This window comes from Canis lupus, chromosome 32 (genome assembly GCF_048164855.1).
Source record: "Canis lupus baileyi chromosome 32, mCanLup2.hap1, whole genome shotgun sequence".
Lineage (NCBI taxonomy): Eukaryota > Metazoa > Chordata > Mammalia > Carnivora > Canidae > Canis > Canis lupus.
In genome coordinates this window covers 38,492,760-38,519,099 of record NC_132869.1, presented here as the reverse complement: position 1 = coordinate 38,519,099, position 26,340 = coordinate 38,492,760, and the positions used below count along the sequence as shown (strand labels likewise).

Genomic DNA, 26,340 nt, shown 5'->3' with positions numbered 1-26,340 from the left:
CTGCTACAACCTAAACAAGAGGTAATGCTGGCTTCTCCAAGGGGCCCGGAAATAGAGCAGCATTTGAGAGAGACCCAGAGAGCAGAAAAAAACACTTGGAAGAGGAAGATGAAGGAAACTCAGGGAGTGTCTACCTGGAGGTTTCTGCCTCAGGGCAGAGAAGGGACATGACCTTTTTGACCTTTGAGGGCCTCCACCTCGAGCCTTGGGGGGCCAGGAGCAGGGAGGGTCTATAGTACATCTGAGTCTGATTCTGTTTCCCTAGCCCAGTTTCTCCTTTCCAGGCCTCCACTCACCACATCTAAGCAGGAGAGGGGAAGACAAAGAGGAAGAGGAAGAACAAATATTCTTAGAATTCTCAAAGAAGGGGAGGTCTAGTCCCCTTCCCTGCATCATTTTCAGCCTGGGCCCTGCTGTCTGGACATTGCACTCTGTCGTTGGAGGAAACCTTAGCACTTACCCACCACCACCACCACCACCACCCCCAACCGAATTGCTAATAAACACTGTGAATAGGCATTCTCTTACTAGCCAGTATTTTAAAACTCATGTAAAGTGACCAAAGCATTCTTTCCAGTTCCCTTCCCACTCCAGCTGATACCCTACACTTTACAAATAAGCAAGCAACAAAGCCAGTTTGGGGAAATAACCCATTAGATTAAGCTTTTCCCAACAGGGGGGAGATGCAGCTCGCCAATGTAACTGATGACCGTTTGATTTATACATAGGTACCTTGGGTCTCAGGGATAAAAAGTCTGGGCAAATACAAATCTTAAATTTAAATGCACATCACCCAGATTTTAAATAATGAGTCTCCTTTCCTTTGGGCTCATTAAGTCCAAAGCCAAGGAGGGAGAAAATAAAACATAAATCTACCCTCTAGCTTTATAATGTAGAAAGGACTTGAAACTCCCCAAAAGGTAACAGGAACAGCTTTTAAATCCTGCCTATTTTCTGCCCCTGCCTACCCCTCACAGCCACCCTAATTAACTGCACCACTAGTGTCAGCTGGAGAACCACAGCCAAGATGTAGAAGCCCGAACAGCAGAGTTCAAAGACGGCTCATTTGTTTATAACTATTATGTAATGACGAGCAGTCACACTGAACATCCTGTGAGAGATCCCCCTCCAATTAATAAAAACCTTGTTTTCTTCAAAGTGAAATGCAAGAAGAGATTAGTACATTGGAAAATGTGTATAAACAGGCTCATTTAGTAAAGAATCACGGTGGCTAACAGCTCAGATTTCCTAGGGTTTACGCGGAGAGCTGGGAGCTTGAGTTCTCTTGCGAGTCACTCACCCACCAAGAAAAAAAATGACTCAGGTGAGGGCCACACGCAAGTACACATTTTACTTAATTCAGAAAGTTTTAAATTTTCACTTACCATTTAGAGGCCCTAACTTGACATGAAAACACATATGTTCACGTTCCTAAATAGGGAATTAAAGATTTAAGGAAGGGGGTAAAGTTTTCATCTCTTACTTCATTTTAAGGTTATTGTTTTGGAAGACCATGGAATCGATGGGAAATTGGTAGGTGGCCACCTACACAGGGCTTATGAATGAGAACGCCATGAATCTTAGGTAGAAACAGTGCGGGGATCCCTGGGTGGCGCAGCGGTTTGGCGCCTGCCTTTGGCCCAGGGCGTGATCCTGGAGACCCGGGATCGAATCCCACGTCGGGCTCCCGGTGCATGGAGCCTGCTTCTCCCTCTGCCTATGTCTCTGCCTCTCTCTCTCTCTCTCTCTCTCTCTCTGTGTGTGTGACTATCATAAATAAATAAAGAAAAAAAAATATAAAAAAAAAAAAAAAAAAAAAAAAAAAAAAAAAAAAGAAACAGTGCGTATCTCACTCCGAAAAGAAAACACAGAGGGCAGCTCCTTGACATCAGTCTCAGTAATGATGTTTTGGATTTGATACCAAGAGTAAAGAAAGAAAAAAATAAACAACTGGGGATTGCACCAAACCAAAAAGCTTCTGCACAATAAAGGAACCATCGACACAATGAAAAGGAACCTAGGGAGTGGGAGAAAGTGTGTGCAAATCATCCATCTGATAAGTGGTTAATAGCTCAGATATATAGAGAGCTCGCACAACTCAATAGCAAGTAAACAATCATATTAAAATATGGACAGAGGAATGGAATAGACATTTTCCAAAGGAGGCATACGAATGGCCAATAAATGTGTGAAAAGATACTCAGCATCACTTATGGTTGGGGGAAATGCAAATCAAAACCCCAGTAACATATCACCTCACACCTGTTAGAATGGCTATCATCAAAAAGACAAAACGGATCACGCGGGTGGGCAGGTGGGGTCGGGCACAGGCAGTGGATGTGGTCCCGCCGAGAGCCGAAGATGGCAGTGAACGTATACTCAGCGTCTGTCACCAGTGATAACCTAAGTCGACATGACATGCTGGCCTGGATCAATGAGTCTCTGCAGCTGAATCTGACAAAGCTGTGCTCAGGGGCTGCCTATGGTCAGTTTACGGACATGCTGTTCCCTGACTCCATTGCCTTGAAGAAAGTGAAATTCCAGGCTAAACTAGAGCATGAATACATCCAGAACTTCAAAATACTACAAGCAGGTTTTAAGAGAATGGGTGTTGACAAAATAATTCCTGTGGACAAATTAGTAAAAGCAAAGCTTCAGGAGAATTTTGAATTTGTTCAGTGGTTCAAGAAGTTTTTTGATGCAAACTATGACGGAAAAGACTAAGACCCTGTAGCTGTCAGACAAGGTCAAAACACTGCAGTGGCTCCCTCCCTTGTTGCTCCAGCTCTGAACAAACCGAAGAAACCTCTCAGCTCTAGCAGTGCAGCTCCACACAGGCCCATTGCAACACGCAGAACTACTGCAACCCCTAAGGCTGGCCCGGGTATGGTGCAAAAGAATCCTGGTGTGGGCAACGGGGATGACAAAGCAGCTGAAGTGATGCAGCAGGTCAATGTATTGAAACTTACTGCTGGAGACTTGGGGAAAGAGAGAGATTTCTACTTTGGAAAGTTAAGAAACATTGATTTGCCAGGAGAACGAAGGGGAAAACAACCCTGTATTGCAGAGGATTGTGGACATTCTTTAGGCCACAGATGAAGGCTTTGTGATACCTGATGAAGGAGGCCCACAGGAGGAACAAGAAGAGTATTAACAGCCTGGAGCAGCAGAACAACATCCAAATTCTTCACTCCAAATCATGTGCTTAACTGTAAAATACCCTCTTTTATTATTCTTAGAGAACTCACTGGTTTCTTTTCATGAGCAAACAGTACCTCTTCTTAAAGTGCACTTTGCAGAAGTTTCATCCCTTTTCCAATGAGTTTGAGTTAGGAGTTTTTACCCTGTGGCAGAGCAGTATTAACATCTAGTTGGGTCCCCTGGGAAACAGAGAGGCTGACCGTGGGGCTCACCGTGTGGACACTGGTAACACTCACTGCTGGAGAGGTGCTTTTATGTCCTACATTGAGGTGGAGTCCTCAGTAGAGAAATGTAGAGACTGATTTGAATTTTAAGCTAATGTGAAATCTTGGCAGAGAGCGTTTTAATAAATAAATGCCTTAATAGTAAAAAAAAAAAAAAGATGAAAACAAGTGTTGGTGAGGATGTGGAGTAAAGGAAACCCTTGTGCATTGTTGGTGGAAATTAGTAAACTGGCATAGCCTCTATGGAAAATAATATGGAGGTTCCTCCATATAGAAAAATAGAAATACCATGTGATTGAAGCAATTCTACTTTTAGGTATCTATCCAAAGGAAATGAAATCAATATATCAAAGAGGTCTTTACACTCCCATGTTCATGGCAGCATTATTTACAATAGCCAAGACATGGAAACAACCTAAGTGTCATGGATGGATAAATGATTAAAGAAAACTTTGTGTGTATATGTGTATACACACACCCACAGGAACATTATTCAGCCATAAAAAAGAAGGGGATCCTGTCATTAGTGACACACAGATGGTACTTGAGGGTAGTACACTAAGAGATAAACCAAAGAAAAACAAATACTGAATGCTCTCACTTTACATGTCAAACCAGAAACAAATAAACTCCCGAAGTCATAGAAACAGAGAACAAATTGGTAGTTGCCAGAGGCAGGGGTTAGAGAATGGGGGACATGGGTGAAGGCGGTCAAAGCCAGAAACTTCTAATTATATGATTAATAAGTTCTGAGGATGGAAATATACAGTGTGGTGACTATAGTCAACAATACTGTACTGTACATTAGAGAGTTGCTAAGAGAATAGATCTTAAAAGTTCTCATCACAAGAAAAAAAGTTCTAACTATGTGAGATAATGGATGTCAACTAAGCTTACTGTGACAATCATTTAATGACATATACAAATATCAAATTGTTATGTTATACACCTTAAACCAGCACAATGTTATAGGTCAGTTATACTTCAATAAAAGTGGGAAAAACAAAACAAAACGCTGAAAAAAGAAAAGAAAAGAAAAGAAAAGAAACAGTGTACATCTCCCAAAGCAGGGAAAATATGGCAGAGGAATTTCTGATCTAGAGAGTTTTATGTTTCAGTTTTAGAGGGGAAAACATTCAGATGACATTATATGACTACACTAGAGGACAATGAATAGGTCCCATTGACATAATGGGAAAAAAGCACTAAAGCTCTGCATTTTCCATGAAAAAATTAGAACAAGCTGAGTGTGCTGCTTATAACTGAAAGGGCCTGCAAACCAAAAGACACACTGTGGGTAACACAAGGACCTTGAACTGACCCCAGGTGGTGAGTACCTTTCCATTGGTATCACCAAGAATGACGGCGGGGACTCATAACCATAAATTGGGGCGAAAAAAAATGCACAAGTAAGGGCATGAAGTCACAAAGAACGAAGAAATCACGGGCCCTATTACATAAGGGGGTATTGGCATGACCTTGCAGGAACTCCTAAGGTGGAGTACAACTGACCAGGACAGCTTGTCATAGATCCGTATCTGGGTAGGTTGGTAGGACTGACGTAGCTTGGACATAGCTTGCAAGGAACTCACATTAGGTAGTCAAAATTTGGTGATTTGAATTATGACAATCCATGAACCTGAGGATCGAAGCATGCTAGAGAACAGATGGATGAGGTGAAAAGGGGAGGATAAGATGAAACCAGGAGAGCTATAGAAGAGCAGCTGATTGGGAATTAAGAGGCTAGGATGCTAAACAGGTTTGCTACGGTTGGCCTCCTGGTCTTAAAGGGTCAGGACAAGGAGTCAATAAATAGATCCATGCTCAGGAACCTGGCAATCCCCTAGACTGATCCAGGAGTTTGCTAGTTGGGGAGCACAAGCAGAGGACAGAACAGTTCTCATCTTGCCCTATCCACTTTCTCCCTGTGGAGAGAGCAGGAGGTCACTATAACTGACAACTGTGCATGTCAGAGACCCAGAATGTATTGATTAATAAAGGCATTTGGCAAAGTCTCTCAGGAAATTCTTGTGGACAAGATGGAGAAATGCAGACCAGATGACAGTATAATTTGGGCGACTCAGGGTTGGCTGAAAAACCTATGCTCAAACAATGCTGATGGAAGGGGGAAGGGAGGTGCTAGTGACCTGCCAAATGGCTCTGTCACTGGTCCTATTCTACTCCTCATTACTAGGAGTGACTTGGATACAAAGATAGAGGGAAGGCTGACTGAAACTGCAGATGACACAAAGCTTCGAGAAACAGCTAATACAATGAAATCGAGATTTAAAGAGCTAGTAAATATCGAAATGACTTCAATAGATTGGAACAATGAGTTGGACCAACGAGATGGAAATGGATAGAGATAAATGTGAAATCTTTCATGTAGGTTCAAAAAACCAATTACATGAAGACAGGGTTGGGAAGACCTGAACTGAGAACAGTTTCCCTCAACAGAAACTGATAATCTTAGTTGATCACAGCCAAAAATAATCCAATAGTCTGACATGGCTGTAAAAAAAAAAAAAAAAGCTAATATAATCTTTAGTTACATCAGTAGAAATGTAACATCCAAATTAACTGGAAGAAACAGTCCCACTTGACTGTGTCCTGGTCAGACATCTGGACTGGCACGGTGCCTTGCCAATAGACAGCATTCAACAAATACTTGTCACACAAATGAATGGATACCACATTTTCAGATGGACCTTGAAACGAAGATGGTAAGGGATTTGGAGACTGTTTTCAGAAGAGAAGGCTGAACAAACAGGGAAATGTTTAACCTGGAAGAGACTAAGGAGACCCACATGAGAGCGGTTTTCAACTCTTTGAAAGAATTTCACATTTGGTTTTACTCCAGATGGGGAAAAATTGAAGGTCAATGGTTAGAAGATACACAGAGATAAAATTTGGCTCAAGGAGAAAATGGGAACTCTCGGACAATCAAAGGTAGTGGCGGTAAGCTTTTCTCATCGTTGATATTAAAGCAGAAGTGGGCTGATCATCTGTTATGTCTTCAGCAGTTCAGAATATATACCTGTATACATTGGAGGTTAGGTCTAGAAGGTCTCTCAGATCTCTTCCAACTATAAGGGTATAAGAGAGATGATTCTACAATGCTGCTGGTCTTGTTTCTTTAGCTCCAAATGAGCTTCCAACTCACTGGATTGGCTTGCCAACTCCCAGAGCTTTGTGCCAGGCAGTCTTGGCTATGGATTTCAAAGCAGCAGCTAACAAAAGAACCTGGCCTACACTCTACATGGCAATCCATGAAATAGTAACTTTGTGAAAAGAGGTTCAGTTTGATTTGTTTGTTTAACTTTCTTCAATGCAAACATTAGGGAAGAAAAGGAACCTGACAGTGCCCATATGGCTTCATCGTGGTGGAAGAAAATCCTGCTTGGAAACTGTGATCACAAGTGGACTCTAACCTTGACTTTTCTGGACTGTACTTTTGTTTGTTAACAAACATCAAATGAGATGTTGGGAAGTGAATACCTCTTTTAACAGGACTCCGTGTAAGACTGATATTGTTAGATGTATTTAATACTGATGGAACCTACAGACCCAGGAGCAACTTTTGGTTCCTTATTGGAAACGGCACTATGGGAGTTTCCCACTATAGGGGATTGAAAGTTCTGAAAGGCTCTAGAGAAAGTGGGAGCCCACCTCTAACATGGCCTCCCGGCTTACTGGTACTCACACCTTTCTGCAGTTTCCTTGCACATGGGATAAGGCTGACTAACCTGTGTAACCAGTAAGATCGTGGAAGTGTCAAGGTGTGCTTCTGAGGCTAGGGGTCGTAAAATGCAGTAGGGCTTTTACTTTGGGCTTTCTTGGATCATCTGGGAAATCCAGGGGCTATAGCGTAAAGATACCTGACAGAGGCACGTTCAATGAGGAACTGAGGCGTCCTGCCAATGACCATTATGAACTTCCTGGCCATGAGAGAGCCACCTTTTTTTTTTTTTTTTTTTTTTAAATGAGTGAGCCACCTTAGAAGCAGATCTTCTGGCCTCAGTCAAGCCTTTAGATGACAGCAAAGCCAGCTACCATCCTGCTGTCACCTCATGACAGTTCCCAAGTCAAAAGCATCCAGTTGAGCTGCTCCTACATTCCTGACCCACAGAAACTTTGTGGGATAATGTTTTTAGTTTATTTTTATTTATTCATGATAGTCACAGAGAGAGAGAGAGGCAGAGACACAGGCAGAGGGAGAAGCAGGCTCCCTGCAGGAAGTCCGATGCAGGACTTGATTCCAGGACCTGGGACCACTACATGAGCCAAAGGCAGACGCTCAACCATTGAGCCATCCAGGCATCCCTGTGAGATAATGAATTTTATTGTTATTTTTAGGTCACTAAGTTTGGAAGTAAAGTACACACAAGAGATAACCAATGCAGGGGAGTTAACACAGATCTGCAACTAATAAAACTCAGTTACTCTTTGTCACACTGAAATAATAGTGAGGGGTCTCACTAAGGGGACCAGTATGGATAAAATGAGGACCTAGGAAGCCATACAGAAGACACAGATTTCATTTGACTTTCCAGAACCTGGCACAATGATTGATTACAGAAGCATCTCTAGCAAACTGTACTCTGGTAATTTCCAGCCCCCCTCTGGCTGGGTGGCAATGACTAGACATCAGCAAGGAAAGATGACCTTAAACCCTAAAAGTGGTTGAACTATGCTCAAAGAGGGAACATTCACCATTATCATAAGGTAGCTTTTACTATTTTCACTACAGGAACAGCCACCAGCTCTGTGAGAGAAAGTCCAGAACTCAGAGAATGGAAAACGTCAGTCACTTTAAAGGTTCAGGATAAATCAACTCCCACTGGGTCATCGGCATGGCTGTCAGAGTCTGATGTGAGCTCAAGACCTTGGAGCCTCAACCACGCTGTTTCCACAATGTGCAAATATGTCCACATTGCCTTCCAGCCCTGCTGACAGGTATAATAAATCCAACGGGGAATGTACGCTCATCCATTAATTTGGGCAGAACAGGCATGAAACGTAAGTGCCTTTTAATATACCATTTGATCTACTCCTGAGGTTATCTGGGGTCAATGCCATGCTTAAAAAGTAGGAAACTCATATTTCTTCTTCTCCTTGCTTATCTACCTCTCTCTTTTTAAATTAAATGCTGGTGGGTGATTTATTTCAATTAGCATGAGTCGGCTCAGAACTACTGGACCAGAGTTTCAACCTCGTAGCCATTCCCTCAGGGAATCCTTTGGGAATGTGCTCAAGAACAAAAATTATCATAGGTATCGTGGGCCACAGAGATCAAGGGATAGAGAGGGGAGCGCTCCAGAGAAGCACAAAAAGGGGCACTCCCTATAGGAGAGACATCAGTGTGGCTGGAGGTACAAACGTGGAGGCAGGCCCAGAGGTAGACACTCTGAGGCTACAAAAGGTATGCTGGAGGGGCACCTGGATGGGTCAGTCAGTTACACATCCGACTCTTGATTTTGGCTCAGGTCAGGATCTCAGGGGGGTGAGATCGAGCCCTATGTTGGGCTCTGCACTCAGCGTGGCGTCTGCTTGTCCCTCTCCCTCTGCTCCTCATCCTGCTCACTTGCTCTCTCTCTTTCTCTTCAATCAATCAATCAATCAATCAATGAATCTTTACCAAAAAAAAAGTAAGGCTGAGTATTGCAGTGGACGAGGTATAGATCTAGGCTGTGTGAGAATGACTACATGGCCTTTAAGGACATAATCCCAAAAATAAAAATGTAAAGCTTCCTGGCCTAAATACATCTCCAGAATTCATGTATCCACCTGCCACTATCTCATTCAGCTATACATAGTGGGCTATCCCCTCACAACCCTTAAATGTTATTCTGAAATAGCACTAGTAATTATATAACTCCCTAGTTTATACACACTTGCCTCTTATATACATTTATATTTTCTTGTTAGTTCAAGGATTATGGGTGATTTTTACTTTGAGCTTACCTGTGTGTCTTTCTGAATTTTTCAAATGAGAAAGGAATCTAAATAAATAAATAATCTAAATAAATAAGTCTTGCCTCAAATAGTCTATTGTAGGCAAGACAGTCATCTTTTTGAAGAAAATCTACAGAAGAAATATTGCAATCTACTTTGAGGCAAGCAAGGTGACCTACTTTTTAAGGTCACTCACTGGTTGCTGAGTGACCAACCCAGAAGCATAGGAACCAGAGAACAAGAGAAAATGAAAAAGCCTGTTCACCACCAAAGACCCAAAGAGAGCTGACACAGGTATAGTTAGGAATCCATGAGAAACCTATCTTAAGAATCCCATCAATCACTCGAATATAATTTTCAAATGAAATACACGACACTAATGACATTATAGTTAAGGATTCAAGCAGAGAAAGTCTTATCTGAGTATCCAGCAAATGACAGATTTTGTGACCGGACTGTCTACACTTAGTACCACTATAAATAAATAGTAGAGGCAAGTTTTTTTTTTTCCAAAGCTCATTTTTAAAAAGTTCTGTGTATAGAAGTAAAACAAAAAGTTGCAGAGACCTCATAGGATAAGAATGACTCTCTCTCTCAGTAACATAAACGTCCTGAACAATTTTTCCAACAATGTGTAAGGATGAATAGAATATTTTCATCCTCATTATTTCTCTTTTAGAAAGTTCTAGGATGTCTAGCATTTTGAGCCATGCCAGTTACATGATCAGTTAACATTTGCATTGAGAGCATCTGGGTAGCTCAGTCAATTGTGTCTGATTCTTTTTTTTTTTTTTTTTGGCTCAGGTCATGATCTCAGGGTCTTGGATCGAGCCCTGCATTGGGCTCTGTGCTGGGCATGGAGGTTGCTTGCGACTCTCCCTGCCCCTCACTCTCAAATAAATAGACAAATCTTTTTTTTTTTTTAAAAAAGAAGTCATTTGCATTAGGTGTTGTAGTTCATGAAGTACTACAGGCACCTTACTTTGAGCTTAATAGCAGCCTGAAGAAGCAGGTATAATATTTTGTAGGTGAGGAAACAGGTGTGTATAAGTCAACTAGCATTTACTGAGTGCCTAACAGGTATGTTGGACTTCACTAAATACTTTAATATTCCATCACAGGTAATCCTTTTTTTTAAGATTTTATTTATTTATTTATTCATAGAGACACAGACAGAGGGAGAAGCAGGCTCCACACAGGGAGCCCAACGTGGGACTCGATCCCGGGCCTCCAGGATCACACCCTGGGCTGCAGGCGGTGCTAAACCGCTGCGCCACCAGGGCTGCCCCATCACAGGTAGTCCTAATGAAGTCTTGTTTTTTTAAAAATTTTTTTTCAATTTTTATTTATTTATGATAGTCAGAGAGAGAGAGAGAGAGAGAGAGAGAGACAGAGACACAGGCAGAGGAAGAAGCAGGCTCCATGCACCGGGAGCCCAACGTGGGACTCGATCCGGGGTCTCCAGGCAGGCGCTAAACCGCTGCGCCACCCAGGGATCCCCTGAAGTCTTGTTTTTAAAATTCATTATCCTCATTTTATGGATAAGGAAACTAAAGTTTAGAAAGGGTATGTTGCCCGTGATAATATTGCTATAAATATACTAAAATACAAGCGAAGACAAAGTGTAAAATGTTAACCTTCTGACTCAAAACTCTAGGCTCTTTCCACTATATAATGATAGATGCACAAATTAAATTTCCATGTGTATTCGTATCATAAAATCCTTGTTCAAAGCCTATGGGAGTTTTGGCAAGTCAATGAATTTCTCTGAGCTTCAGTGTGATCATCTGTGAAAGAGAAATACTGATGGAATTATAACAATTTACCCATGGTCATTAAAAAGTTAAATTAACGCATATGCAAAAGAGATCTATCTTAACAAAACCAGATTTTCACAGCATTGTCTCACTTTTGATCATTCATCCCAGCACTAGAAAAGCCCAGATACCCTCTGGTAGAGGATTCTGGTAGCTGCAGATACCACAGAATCCCTGAACTCATTTGTTCATTCAGTGCCTATATACCAGGCTCTGTAATGGTACAAGGACCTAATAGGGAGCCAGACCGACAAAGACCCTGCATGCCTGGGGCTCACGTGCTGGCGGGGATGACAGACCATAAACATATGACCCAATCAATACTGTCATCTCAGGTAACAGCGCTATGGAGAAAACGAGGCAGTAAGCATGGTATGGGGGGGCGGGGGGTAGAGTGGAATGAGGCTGGCGGGAGGACCCTTTGCGAGGAGTGTGATGAAGCCAAGGACTGAGCCCTGCAGACATCGCAGAGCAAGTGCTGTAGGCGGGAGTCACAGCAAGTGTCTAGGCCCTGAGGTGGGCAGAGCATGGCAAGACCCCAGACCAGAAGGCAGGGGTGGTGGAGGCAGAGTGAGAGCAGGGGACAGGAGGGTAAAGTGGGGGGACGGGGCGGACTGCAGACCAGCAGTGGTCCATGGCTGGGAGTTTCTTCCAGGGGATGAGTCTCTACTTTCTGCCCCCAGACTGAACGCCGTACAGGCTGGAAACACGGGTACACCATTGCTCCCAGGCCAGCTCCTGCAGAGGTCGAGGTGGCATTCCACACCCCCCACCCCGGCCTTCAGCCTTGTCCAAGGGATGTCCAGGAGGTCCTCTCCTCATCCACTGCTGTCCTGCCGCCCCATCTCACCCCAACTCCCTTTCAAATTCTAATGAGGGCTTGTTGGGCAAATATTGGGGAACAGCACAGCCTCTGGATGGGGCTCCTGGACCCAGAAGGCTGCCGCAGATGAGGTGTGATTCCTGCCTCGGCCGCCAACCGGGTCCAACTCCTCATGTGAATCAGGTTCCCTGTGCGTAAACTGGGGGGGGGTCCTGATGGAACCTGCTTGGCAGTGAGCTTTAGTTAGAGCCCCTCACTCACCTCCACTGCGCGTGCCACAGTGCTAGTCCCTTCCGGTCCAGCAAGCATAATCATTTCAGCATTTTCCCTATCTTAATGACACTGTCAGGCAGCTCCTTTATGCTACTGGCAAAAAAAAAATTCTCTCTGGAAATGGAAGAAATTATGTAGGAAAAAGAAATGCATAAGATTGCCTTAAAATCTGAGCTGAAAGGGAATACACAGGCTGGCATATATACGGATAAACATGGCACGCTGCCTTGGCACTGCCTGGATGCTTAACTGGGGACGTTTTCATCTATTTATTTAAGTAATCCAAAAGTAAACCACGAGAGGAAAAGAGAGGAAGAGAAGCGTTCTATCCTCATACCCAAACCAAACACCACAAAATAACGCTGCCATTCATACTAAGGGATTCTAATTAAGGGAGGGGAAGGGCCTGACCTTGTTTACAAAAGGGGCCCAGTCTAAAAAGTCAGTGGGTCAAACTGGGCTGAGCTTGACCCTTGACATTCTGGCAGCCTCAGAAAGAGAGCAAACTGACCTCCGTGAAACGGGGCAGGCGTCAACAGCCTCTGTTGCTCAAGGGAAACAATAGGACCTATGAGAATTGTCTGGAAAAGCACAAAGAGTCGTTGCTCCTTCTTGCTTCACTCCAGGGCCACCCGGAGGTTGAAGAGGTTGGCAATTTTGTCTCTGACACCTCCCACCTCCCTTTCAGCATCTACTGTGACAAATTTCTGCCCTGTTCCTCGGCCTCCTAATTCCTCCCCGCCCCCACCACCTCTCAAGTAAATTGGGGTTCATCTGGAACGGATTACCTCCACCAATTCACTTTCACACTTGGCCCGGGTGTCACGCTGCCAGGGGAGAAGAACATTTTATTACAGGCCAATTCCTTAGGTCAAAGGAATGAATACCTAATGCTGGACATGCTGGTGGCATATGGACCCGCCTGAAGGGCCAAGCTGTGCTGGGGGGTTGAGTGATGGCTGCTTTGACAGGTGGGTCTCCCCCACCACAGACTAGCAGGGCCAATGGGACAGCTGGTGGGAATAAAGGATGTCACCTCCACTGTGCACGTCTTCAAACCCTGCCTGCCCACCCACCACACCTCCAGTCCAGCTGACAGTCTACGCAGAGCCCCCAGGACTTCGCGGTGAGCAGAGCTGTGAGATGAGCACCACGACACCACCTTCCAACCGGTCTGCCACCCTGGGCCCCTCTGACTTGGTCACCGTGGTGCCCCTGTTGCAACATGTGTGACACAATCTAGCTTGGACTAGAGAGGCCCAAGGCTTTGCAGCAGGGCAGGGGTGGGGGGAGCAAAGTTCTGTTTTCTTCTGCTTCTTGCCGACCCTGCTGTGCAGACCTCCTCAAGCACACAGAGCCACAAAGGATGCCTCGACCCAGAGAAACCAGTGAGGAACCCACTGATGGTAGCACGTCTTAGTGACACATACTTGTGAATTCTGCTCTTCTTTGGAACAATCTCCATGTCCGGGAAAGGTGACTGGCGGGGAGAGGGCAGCGGGAGAGGACTGGGCCGCTGCCATGGCACCGAGAAAGCCTGCTTTTCAATGACCTTCCTGACCATTTAGAATGAATTTTAACGGGCTGTGCTTTTCCTGGGACATTTTTTCTTTGAACTCCCAGACTTCCCTTCATTGCAAGTTGCCATAATATGAACCAGATTTTTTTTCCTCCCTCTTGTTTGCTTAAAAGGCGTTAACTATAAATTAGAGTATCTCAAGAGTGAGGTGTCACATGCGGGGCCTCGGGGCTCCTCAACCCCGGAGCCCCACAGCCGGGAGAGGGGCCAGGCCGCCTCTTTCTCTGGCAGCCTGGCTCCAAGACCCAGGCCAGGGATGATCCCACCCTCCTTCTCGAAGCTATCCAGTTACAGTGATGTACAGAAACGGCCTTGTTTGACTCAAACATCAAGTTTTATTTCTTTTTTTTTTCCCTTTAATTTCTTTCCTAGAGGAAAGGGAAGAGTGGTTTTAAATGGGCATTTATCCTGAGTCATATTCCATGTGGTGCTTTCATTCTGAAGGGTATCACCCAGTGTGGGCACCAAGGCTCATTTCAATAAAATATCCCACACTCCCATGCCTGGAGGCCCTTTCCTCTGGGGACTGCCAGTCCTGGCTGTGATGGTCACTGTGCAAGAAGGCAATGACCGCAATGCTGGAATTTTTTTTTTTTTTATCATACTATTAGATTCCCATCAGAGAATCTTCATAAATGCCCTCACCCATTATCCCTCCAGGTCTGAATGTCATGCCTCCAGGGGACAAGGTTTCAAACAACCAACAAGCAGACCACCACGGTTCTAGTGTGGTTCAGCTTTGTTTTTTTAAGACACAAGTTCACAGCAATTGCTCAATTGTCAAAATTCAGGAAACAGTCATCGAGTACCAACTGTTTGCCAGGAACAACACTAAGCAATTTCACATCTGCTCACGTTACCAAATACAATTTAAAATTATTATCTGGTGTATTATTCACTTGTGGTAGGTAACACCATATTGCTCCATGGCCTTCCATCCACTGAGACACTGAAGGACATAGGAGACAGAAGGTCTCCCTGAAGCTCATCTGAGACAGAAGAGTCTGACAGCAGAACACACTGGTTTGCAATAAGCAGGTGCTTCAGAGTCAAAAAAGTTTGGTTTTGAATTCCAAAAGGGCTCTACCTGCAAGATCACCCAAAGTTGGGGGCCGAACACAGGTTGTGCTGGAAACGAGAGGCAAGCTCTTGCATGGGGCAGGGTCCTGCCACAAGGGGATAGGGTGGGAGAGTCTTAGCTAGGGGTGTGCAACAAAATACCACAGACTGCATGGCTTAACCAACATTTATTTTCCCATAGTTCTGGAGGCTAGAAATCCAAGACTAAGGTCTCAGAGTCAGTTTCCGGCTGAGGTCTCTCTTTCTGGCTTAGTGTCCTCTTGTAATACCCTCAGGTGGCCTTTCCTCCATGTGTTTGTATAGAGAGACAGCGAGCAAGCTGTCTGGTATCTCTTCTAATGAGGGCTCTAACGCCATCATGAGGCTCCCACCCTCGTGACCTCATGTAAACCTACTTATGTCATGAAGGCCCACCTCCAAATACCGTTACATTAGGGTTAGGGCTTCAACATACTAAGTCTGGGAGAAAGGGCCAAAATTCAGTCTAGAACAGGTGTGTCTTCAAGAGCTGGGGGACAAGCAAGCAGAGAATGGGAGGAGAGCGGCTTAGCTTTCAAGTGTGGCACCTGTTCCTTTGCCACATGCAGCCCCCTACTCAGCCTAGGGCAGAAACACTGAAGGTAGGGATAGAAACCTCCAGAAAGAGCTGGGAACCCAATGCCACGAAAACGTGTGCCACCCTTCCCAGGTGAGAGAGTGGGAGCTAGGAGACCCCCTCACTGAGTAATGTCTAAACCAGAGATAACTAACATTGACCAGACGAAATGCCTCCCTCCGCCCTGGGCGCCCTCATTCCCTAAGTGAAAGTGAGACCTCGTGAAGAACCTGAGCGCAGGCACAAACAAAGTCATGTCTCCACAGACTCCCATCTGTGGCGGTTTCATTTGTACCCGTTACACCACGTTGGGTGTTCTAAGATGTACTATTTCCACTTACAGATGGGAAAACAGAAGCTCAGAGAGTGCAAGCAATGTCCATGAGCTCCTCACTTGTAAGAGATGGAAGCTGGACGTGAACTTGGATCTGTGGTGGCTCAGGTCAATGTGTACTCTCCTCCCACCCTCTCTGAGTGGGTGCAGCTCTCCTGGATGAAATTAAGGGCAAAAAAAAGAGATCTTCGGCTGCTTGCACTGCTCTCACCCTGGGCCGCAATCAAAGGGCACCATCTGGATGCATATTCACTTCTTCCCCCAGGCCTGAGTTTCCTACAGGCAGTGACACCACCCAGTTAGTGGAACACCTGAGGTTCCACGGATACACAACTACCTAAGTCATTAACTACAATGACATGACCTGACCGGGTTTAGGAGAGAAGCGACAGATCTGCTGTCCCCTGCAAGTTCTCAAACACACACGGTGGGACTGATGTCTAACACCAAGACCCTCCATTCTTTGTATCTTCTTTTGATTCCATCCAGATTCATATACCTCTTTGGGGCCATCATGTGTACCCTGGGCAGTCATTCTACATTAGAGCCCGGTTCCACCTCTTTGCATTGTCATGTGGCTTTAATACAGGGAGTAGTTCTTGCCCTACTTTTGAACCCAAATGGATTTATCCAAACTGTCTACAAATCCTAGTATGCATTTCACTAGTGGTGAAAGCTACTCAGAGAACTAGGTACTGACTTTGGCCAGCAAGTCCTACAGATACCAGTGGATGATAAAATGACCTACCTTTCATTTCCCAGTAGTTTGCCATCAGAATTTTTGGTGCCAGTCGATTCTCCCCTAATTAAATCTAATTATTTATAAAATGCTTGTTTTAACTTGATCCTAGTAATGGGTTTCACCGTCAAATTTTACTGATTCTGCTCTTAACACTTCTCACAATTCAAGTTAAATTGGTTATGAAATGTTTGTATAGACTGGGAATAACTGGTAAACTCACTGTCCCTTGTGACTTTCATGAGTGTGGATTAATGGCAATAATAATAGCTCATTTTTTGGAGCACTTACAGTGGAGGCAAGTACTGTGCTAGGTGGTTTGCACAGAATTATCTCATTCAATCCTCACAATGACTCTAGGAAGTAGGTCCACTTCTCTGAGGCACAGAGGTGCTAGTTGATCTACCCAGGACCACACAGTATCATGTAACAGAACCCAGACTAGAAGTCCAGGTCCCTCTAACTCCAAAGCCCTTGTTCTTCACCCCCCTCTCCGTACTGCCACACAGTGTCCAATATTCTTGCAGTTAATTTAGTCCAGTCAGTAGAACAAGAGTTTGACGCCAGTGATGCTCAAATATAATAGCAAATGTGCTTATGTCTATAAGAGTAGTTTAAAAGCCAATCACCCTATTGACTAACTCAACCCCACACATAAGCCTTCTCGGTGTGAAGTGAAGACAATGGCTTGGCAACTGAGTCTCTTCTGTGACGGTCACCTCAGAGTCTGTGACTAACGTGAAGAGGCTGCCCGGGGGCGTCTGGGGGTAGTGCCAATGCCGCCCTTGGGTCAGAGAGGCACACCCAGGTAAGACTGGCCAGTCTGCCTCTGGGTTTGCTGGCGGTGGCTGGCCCAGCGGGGACCTGGGACTGGAAGCACGAACAGAAGGCAAGCAGCCCTCTGTGTAATTGTCCAATGTGTTTACAGCCAGTCCCTGGTTTTCACCACCTTTCCTTTAACCATCCATTCCCCTAGCCACGCCTGAAAGCAATCTATATTTAACTTTTCACCACCTTGATTCAAGAATTTGTCAGTTTCTAGGAGGATGGTCAGGACTACCAGGCAACCGGTTCCCCATCAATGTATGAGCGCCATCTAGGAGTGAGCGGAGCGACTGCAGGCCGCCGCAGGAGCAGGTGCCCCGGCGCAGTTCTTTCCTTCATCTTTCTAGATGCCCTTGCAGAGGAAGCAGGAAGGACCATATGAAGATCCTCACAATATGACTTTACCCTGGGCATTATATCCAGCAGACCATGCAAATGTGGGTTCTGCTTTTGCAGACTTTGTTATGTATGACTGGAAAAGGAGGTTAATACATCCATTTCCTCAAGGTCATAGGCACTGAAATCACCAAACGCCCAGTAAATGAAAGGAGTTAAAACTGAGATAAGCATAGGTTATTCCCCAAACAATCTCCGCCACCAGATTTCTGATTAAATTTGGGCAAACGACACCTCCGTGGGCCTCAGTGCTCTCAACACTGCCTTCTCAATATCCTCAGGGAGGATGCTGGACAGCGTGATATACAACATTCTTATAAGGCCCAGCTCTAGGATATAACAATCCTTCCATGTGACAGCTTTTAATGACCTGCTATTTTTGAAAGATTTTATTCATGTATTTGACAGAGAGAGAGAGAGAGAGAGAACAAGCAGGGGGAGCAGCAGACAGAGGGAGAGGGAGAAGCAGGTTCCCCATTGAGCAGGGAGCTTGACATGGGGTTCAATCCCAAGACCCTGGGACCATGATCTGAGCCAGAGGCAGACCCTAACCCACTGAACAACCCAGTCGCCCCAATGGCTGCTATTTTGTTTCAAGCTGGCAGATATAACTACAATAAAGAATGACTCATCTAGAGACACTCTGGAGGTGACTGGGCAGGCATGGCCTAGGTGCATGTACATTCTCCTGCTTCCCCTTTTCCCTCAATAACAGAAACCTGACAATGTTTGTGTTGGCAACATTCCCGAAAGACCAGACCCTGGTCTCACTAATGAGTTGTAACCAGAAGTCAATTCAGTAGAGCTGCTGAGAGGGCTATTCTTGAGGAAAAGTCACAGACTTGGTTGACAAGTATACTTCGCCCTTCTGCCCGCCTGAAGCATGGGCTCAGTGGACTAGAGTAGCCGACTTGTGCTCATGAGAACATGTAGTCCCGTTCTATGGAGAATAAACAAGATATCAGAGGGAGCCTGAGTCCTTGACAAGCTGCAAGAACATCTTCATTAGCTGAGGTGAGGGCCTCTTGCTCTGGAGTTGTTGTTCTATGGGAGAAACAAACCTTCACTTGGTGAAACCACTACTGTTGGGTTCCTCTTATAAGCAGAAAGTCATGCCTGACACAACAACACAGGTCTTGTCATACGTTTGTTTATTCAGCAAAAATATTAGCATATGTGCCTGCAGCTATGTGCCAGTAAGTATGCCAGATACAAAATGGTCCAGGCTTGAGGCGCTCGTGCTCTGCGGGGTAAGTTGCGTGGCTGTGTAACTCATCGGAAGGCATGAGAGGCAAAGGGAGGTGGTCGGGGAGGTCTCCCCCATGGTGATTCCTTAGCTGAGTATTCAAGAGTTAGTCTGGGAAATCACTCAGAATTAACCTGGTAAAATAAAGAGAAAGAGGGCCATCACACACACTGCTGTCCACCAACCTGATGGGCATCTCCCTCTTCCTCCATGCTGAGAGTGCCTTGGTTCTCATTCTGGTGTCCTTCTTTCCCTCCACTAGTGACTTAGTTAAAACCCTCAGCCTAGTGATGGGAAGGAGACTTGGTTCTGGCTAATAATACAGGAAAAACATTCTGCTACAAAAGCACCTAGAAACATTTTTTTCTCTTAAAAAGAAGATGTGGAGGAAACAGTAGTCCCTTCTCTCTCTTGCTGGACCTCGTGCCTGTGGCAGATCTCCTGAAAGTTAGGCAAGCGAGCCCACGCAGAGTTCAGCGCAGTGGGAAGACGAGGGGAACCTTGCTCTCAGTGGCACTGATGAATGGCTGCATTAATCAGCCCCAGAACCACCAGCCGCTCGGGATGATGTTATGTGCGTCAGCAAGTCCTCTTGCTGTTTTACCCTTGTGGACAGGATGTTCTGTTACCTACGGCCCAAAGTATCCTACTACAAAGGTGTCCTAGGCAAACGCAGTGGGCACGAAGGGATCCAGAGCTATGACAGATGATGGCCTGTTCTAAGAAGTGCAGGTATGAAAAACCTATGTGTAAGATGAAAAGAGTCGTGTGATGATAGGACGCCGCATAATTAAGCTGAGACCAGACAACCAGGGGGGATCTCCTGGGAGTTACCCAGCAGGAGAGTGACACTTTCAGATTCATATTTTAGAAGAGGACACTGGCAGTCCTGTATAAGGAGCAGGAACAGCAGAGATGAGGGGACCTTGTCACTGGGACTGCTCTGCTCATCTGCCCCAGCAGTGGTAAAGACTTGAAGAAGGAAGAGATGGTAAGGAGGAGGATGAAGAACAAAATACAGAAACCTGCCAAGGAGGCAGCTTCCTCAGGACCTCACCATCCCCAGCTGTGGGGCAGGGAAGGAAAGAGGAATTGAAGATGGCATTCCTGTTTCTGACCCGGGTCACCAGGGGGTGCTGCTCATGGAGATACGGGAGAAAGCGTCTGTGATGGCAAAGTTATCTCCTCTTTTGGAGGAGTTGCGGGGAAATGATAAGAAAATAGTCCATCTTCGCTATCCTGAAGTTTGAAGTCCCTGTTGGACATCCAGGTGGAGCTACCCCACATATAGTTGCTAAAAGGGGTAAAGTATGGGCTAGTCTCCATGATGGAGCTTGGCCAAACTTCCCCATGCCTGATGTCTTGACACACAAGGAAAATACAATATCATAGGGAGCTTGTGCACTGCCGTGGGTAACATTTGAGTCCTACAGCTCTGAAAAGAGCTTTCTGAAGCTTTAGCCATAAAGCCAAATCATTGCTTCCCCCTAGTCCGCCAAAATCATGATTCCGACCAGCCCTTGAACCTGGGACTTGAATATCCAGCTGTCCATCATTATTGGAAAAGACTGGAGGATCATCTTGGAAAACACAGAACCTCCTGCTGATCAAGTTAGTCAAGCTCAGAACATGTATTCTGGGAGGTGCTACTATAAATATGACATATTGTACTTCGCGGTTCTGCATGCAGGGGATACCCAGAGAAGACCCGGCGAAGAATGGATAGATCATATGCTGCCGGCAGCTTCAGGTGAATAGTGTTGAACAATCCTGTGGCTGGCTAAGTAACAGACTGACTTGTTCATCTGAATAAATGCTTTTTGAGTAAGTACTATGTGCGAACTCACTGTGTTACTTAATGGTGGATCAAAGATGAGTAAGACAAGATTGGTCACTAGTTCAAGGTATTTCTGGGCATCAATGGGGAGGCAGACATGTAAATCAAAAAGGGCAATAAAAGAATCGCACGTGTCTTGATAGATGTCTAGTTGAGGCACAACAGGGAGAGAGACATCCACCCTTTCCTGGGACCAAGAGTAAGAGTGTTATTGAGGAACTGGCACCTAAGCTGAGTCTTGTCCGGTGAACAGCTATTTGCCATTTGTATAAGGAAGAAGAGACATTCCAGGAAGATGAAGGAGTGCAAAGCCCAGAGGCATAAATCAGATGTGTGGCCTATGCAGAGAGCTTCACCTGGTTTGGCATGGCTGGAGTTTACGATCTAAGGGTGGAGGGGTAGGCAGGGGCTTGGTCATGGTGCAAGCTGAATGCCACACTAGAGTCTGGACTTCATCTATGGGCGGTGGGGACAGGCACATGGGCACAGAAGCAGGGGAGTAATTTACTCTGACTCCTATTTTAGAATTGCTCTGGCAGCAAAGTGAAAACTCAGTTGAAAGGGAAAGAGGCAGGAGGACCAGTAGCAAAATCTTCAATGGTCCAAAGAACAAATGAGCGAAGACCTGGCATGTAGCCATGGCACCAAGAGGGTAAGGAGAGACAGAAACAGGAGCCTCCAGGATGCAGGAGACAGAATTTGACCACCACTGGATGTGGGGAGGCTGGAATGGGGAAGGCGTCCAGCTGGTCTGGCTTGGGAGATGAGGAGGATAGAGGGGCCACTTGCCAAAATCAGAAGCACAAGAGGATGAGCGAGGTGGGAGGGAAATAATAATGAGTTCAGATCTGATCATATCCAGATAGAAATGCAAAGTACTGAGTTAGCATGAGTCTGGAGCTCAGGAGAGAGGCCTGGTGGCAAAAGACGCATCAAGTCTCTTGGGAAATCTCTGTCTTCTGATGAAGAATTAAACTGATTAATAACAAGAGAAGGTAGGAATGTCACTTGTGGTCACAGAAGAGACGGTGTCAGTCTAGGGTGCTTCAAATTGATTGAGTGCTTCAGGCTTTCCCATTCTCTAGAATGTTTGATTTGCAGTATCTTACCCAAAAAGGGATACAGACGTGATCTTGCCCCAACCTGCACCCAATTGAAGCAGTTCATCAGCTTGTCCACACTTTGCCTTGTGAGCTTGTACGTTCTGCGCCTACCTGCCCACTATGCCCCATTCATCACACATTTACTAGGCATTCACGGCGTGTTTCATAGGGAAGGCATTACCATGAGAAGTGGGCTATTTCAGTAGTGGAGAGTTCCATTTCTTAAGAATTATTGTTTTAATGTTGACAAAAGGTCTATCAGACAATATCAGAAAACACCACCTGAGCCTTGGATAATCATAGGAGAAGCGGATTTTCAGTTGAGAAGAAGCATCTGTTCTTCAAGCAATCCACAAACCAGAAGGGACGTGTGGCAGTTTTTACCTCCAGGATTTGCCCCAGGCACTTTCTTCTTTAAAAAAGTTCATAAAAACAATAAAATAGCAGAATTTGAAAAGCATTTCTTATACGGTTTTCATTTTGAAATTACATCTGCCCATTTGTGCTTTAAATTCGATACAGAGCTTAACAGTTTAGCCAGTGCTTTCTGCAGAAGGGGATGGGATAGGATAGAGCTTTGAACACGCAGGCACCTTTGATTCTTTTCTTTTCTTTTCTTTTCTTTTCTTTTCTTTTCTTTTCTTTTCTTTTCTTTTCTTTTCTGTCTTTTCTTTTCTTTTCTTTTCTTTCTTTTCTTTTCTTTCTTTTCTTTTCTTCTTTTTTTTAATCGAGATCCTTTATTTTTTTAATAATAAATTTATTTTTTATTGGTGTTCAATTTGCCAACATACAGAATAACACCCAGTGCTCATCCCGTCAAGTGCCCCCCTCAGTGCCCGTCACCCAGTCACCCCCACCCCTCGCCCTCCTCCCCTTCCACCACCCCTAGTTCGTTTCCCAGAGTTAGGAGTCTTCATGTTCTGTCTCCCTTTCTGATATTTCCCACACATTTTTTCTCCCTTCCCTTCTATTCCCTTTCACTATTATTTATATTCCCCAAATGAATGAGAACATATAATGTTCAAGAGCATAGGGTAGGGTAAGGAATCTTTCACAAATGAGCCTGGATGCCACAGTTCTTCAAATGTCCAGCAGGGGGATCCGCAAGTAACACTGTATAGTTTTTTGGGATTTTTTTTTTTTTTCCCTTAGAACTGAACACATATTTTCAAAAGACTGTTTCAGTGCTTCCTCCTTGCAAAATTTAACATTTTTAAATGTTAAAATGAGAAGTGCTGTGGTGCTGTGTCCCCACGGTGCCTTGTCCTGATGCCCTTTCTGCTGTCATTAGATGTAGTGCTGTTATTTGTCTACACATCTGACCTCCCTGGTCAATGGTGAGCCCCTGGAACAGACTGACTGAACTTAGGTGCTTAAGAAGTGTTGATAGTTGGGGCACCTGGGTGGCTCCGCAGTTGAGCATCTTACCTTTAGCTCCCCCCAAATTCCCCAATACATCATGGCTTCTGGACAACAGCAAGAGAATTTTTACTCTTAATGACAGAAGGAACCCCAGCTGATCAATCCGGGAGAGACTTGCGGGCAGAGGACAGCCTCACCGCCTGGACACAGACAGGACACAAATCTGGACACAAGTTATTAGCAGCCCGAGCAGCCCAGGGAGGCCAGGCACGGAAGGCAGAAACATACGGCAGATGTCAGAGCCCCGTCCACTCTCCTCCAAAAGAAGTGCTTTGAATGCAAAAAAACAAAAATGGGAAATCTTTCACTTTTTTTGCCCTCCACACCTGTATTTTGAAGAACAACAAACTTAAAGGAAAAAGTTGCAAGAACAGCTCCAGAAACATCCGCACATCCTTCCCCTCGATTCAGTGCACATCTTGCCACACCTGTTTTACTTTCTGTTTCTTTCCTCTCCTCCCTGATATCCATCAATTCTATCAATACTTTTTTTTCTAAGATTTTATTTATTTATTCATGAGAGAGAGAGAGAGAGAGGCAGAGACACAGAGGGAGAAGCAGGCTCCCTGCAGGGAGCCCAATGTGGGACTCAATCCCAGGACCCCCGAATCACACCCTGAGCTAAAGGTAAGATGCTCAACTGCGGAGCCACCCAGGTGCCCCAACTATCAACACTTCTTAAGCACCTAAGTTCAGTCAGTCTGTTCCAGGGGCTCACCATTGACCAGGGAGGTCAGATGTGTAGACAAATAACAGCACTACATCTAATGACAGCAGAAAGGGCATCAGGACAAGGCACCGTGGGGACACAGCACCAGCAGTGATGGTGCACCCCAGGGCCAGGGAATGCTTCTCAGAGGTGACCTACGTGGAACATAGAGAAAGAAAAGGATTTCTAGGGATCAGGGCAGAAAGGCAAAAATGAATCAAGGAGTCATGTTCTGCCCAAGGGCTCAACAGATTTCTCTTGTCCCATTTCTAATCTTCTGCTTCCATGTCCTCCCTTTGGCAGCAAGAGTTAACAGTTATTGCCGGCTTGCTTAGCCATGCCGGAGGTTGTGCTAGGGATCTTACCTGCATCTCTTCATCAAGTCCCTGCAGCCTTGCCAGGTGAGTGCGGGTGTCCTCACTTCACAGAAGGGGAAAATGTGGCTCAGAAAAGCCAAGAAATTTAACAAAGGAGGCCCAGTTGGTGAGTGGGCCCAACTGTTTCTGTGTCTCTCCTTAAAGCTCCACTGGTCAAACTCCCCAAGGACGCCCAGCACTTCCTTCCATCCCTCTCTCCCACACCCTCTATCCCAGGTTAGCAGGGCAGGAGCTTTCTCAAACCCACGGCCTTTTCAGGCATGATCGTTCACTTCCTCTGACCCTCACCCAACCCACACTTTCTGTTCACATCAGGACAGGGCTCCCATTGCCTGCTATTCTCAACCAAGATCCAGCTATAATTTCCTGGACGATTTCTGTACCTTGTCCCTTTGGGTCTTCGCCACCTCCCAGACATCGAGATCCATGCACTTGAGCCCCCAGACACATCACCGCACCATCACCGCTACTATCAGGCCTTTATACATGACACAATATTTAATTCTCCCAGAATTTTCTGAGGTGGTCTCAGCATCTCTAATTTCTATTGAAGAGGAAGGATGGAGTCTCACAGAAATTACTGGACTTGCAATTTGTTTAGTGAATTCACATCCACGCCTGGTCTTGGAAGAGCCAGACAGACTGAATTAAAACACGTGCTTCAGGATGCAGTCCGGAAATCAATGGCAGTTTAGCTCGTGTGTTCATGCACAACTGCCCATGGTATCATGTGCAGCTGTGGATGTTGCCATCAAGGAGAAATCGCCCTTCCTATTCACATTTGTCCCCCTGATTGCCCCCATTACTCCATTTCTATCTATCTATCTATCTATCTATCTATCTATCTATCTATCTATTTATATTTTTGGGACATTTCCACTTATTTTAATTCTGGCTTGTTTAGGCTATCATCAGCTCTGAATTAAACCTTAATTTATGCCAGCTACCTTCGGAGCAGCTTCTAAGAAGGACGTGTAGTTTCAACACTAAACACTTGGTGTCACTATCAACCAGTTCTGCAAAATCCCCTTCGGAAGGTCTCCTCAGAAAAAGTCCTCACCAAGAAATATTAAAGTCATATTTACTTGATACATATTTGCTTGCTACAGACTCTACAAAAGTTGGAACACAGCAATATGACACAGATTCCCATGTACTGAATATGCCATGATCTCTGGCCTCACTTTGTAGGGCTCAAAGAAAAAAGCCTATTTTCTATATCATACATTTGAAACCTCACATTGCATGTGTGAAGTATTTAGATAAGGCTTTTAGAAACTAATTTGAAACCCAAAGGATATAAAGATCTTTCACTCAGAAAAAGTTAATTAGCCTTCTCACAAGGGAGACACATACTTGACGGCTTTGGTCAAGTATAGTTTTAAGAAAACAAGGCTGGGATTTGGACGCCAAATGTTTGAGTCTAAGGTCTTTTCACATATATGATTATATTCAGTCCCCTGGCAATCATGGCCATTACTGATCTTCCCTCCTTAGTCCATTTGGGTGAGCCTGGAGGTAAGGCAAAAACAGAATTTTTTCTCCTGGCACTTTCGTAAGATTTGGTTAGGAGACCAGACCCAGAGTATCCTCGGATGCTACAACTATTAGCATTTTGCTGAGAATTGTGAAAGTAAGACCCAGGGAAAATAATTAGGATAAATTATTTCAAACCATCAGGAGATGGGTTGATAAACTTTAAGAAATTGATAGGATCCATAAAAAATAAAACTTGTAGAAGATATTGCCAACTTATTGAATGACAAAAGATAGTACTTCAAGGACTGGGTTGCTCTTAGGGGCTG

The 26,340-nt window shown here is 45.0% G+C and overlaps 1 protein-coding gene and 1 pseudogene across 2 annotated transcripts in view; one reads left to right on the top strand and one right to left on the bottom strand.

The window, feature by feature from the left end:
- Positions 1-26,340, bottom strand: part of THSD4 (thrombospondin type 1 domain containing 4) — a 568,727-nt gene that overhangs the window by 274,301 nt on the left and 268,086 nt on the right. The window lies entirely within an intron of this gene.
- LOC140623230 (microtubule-associated protein RP/EB family member 1 pseudogene) lies at positions 2,328-3,154 on the top strand (annotated as a pseudogene).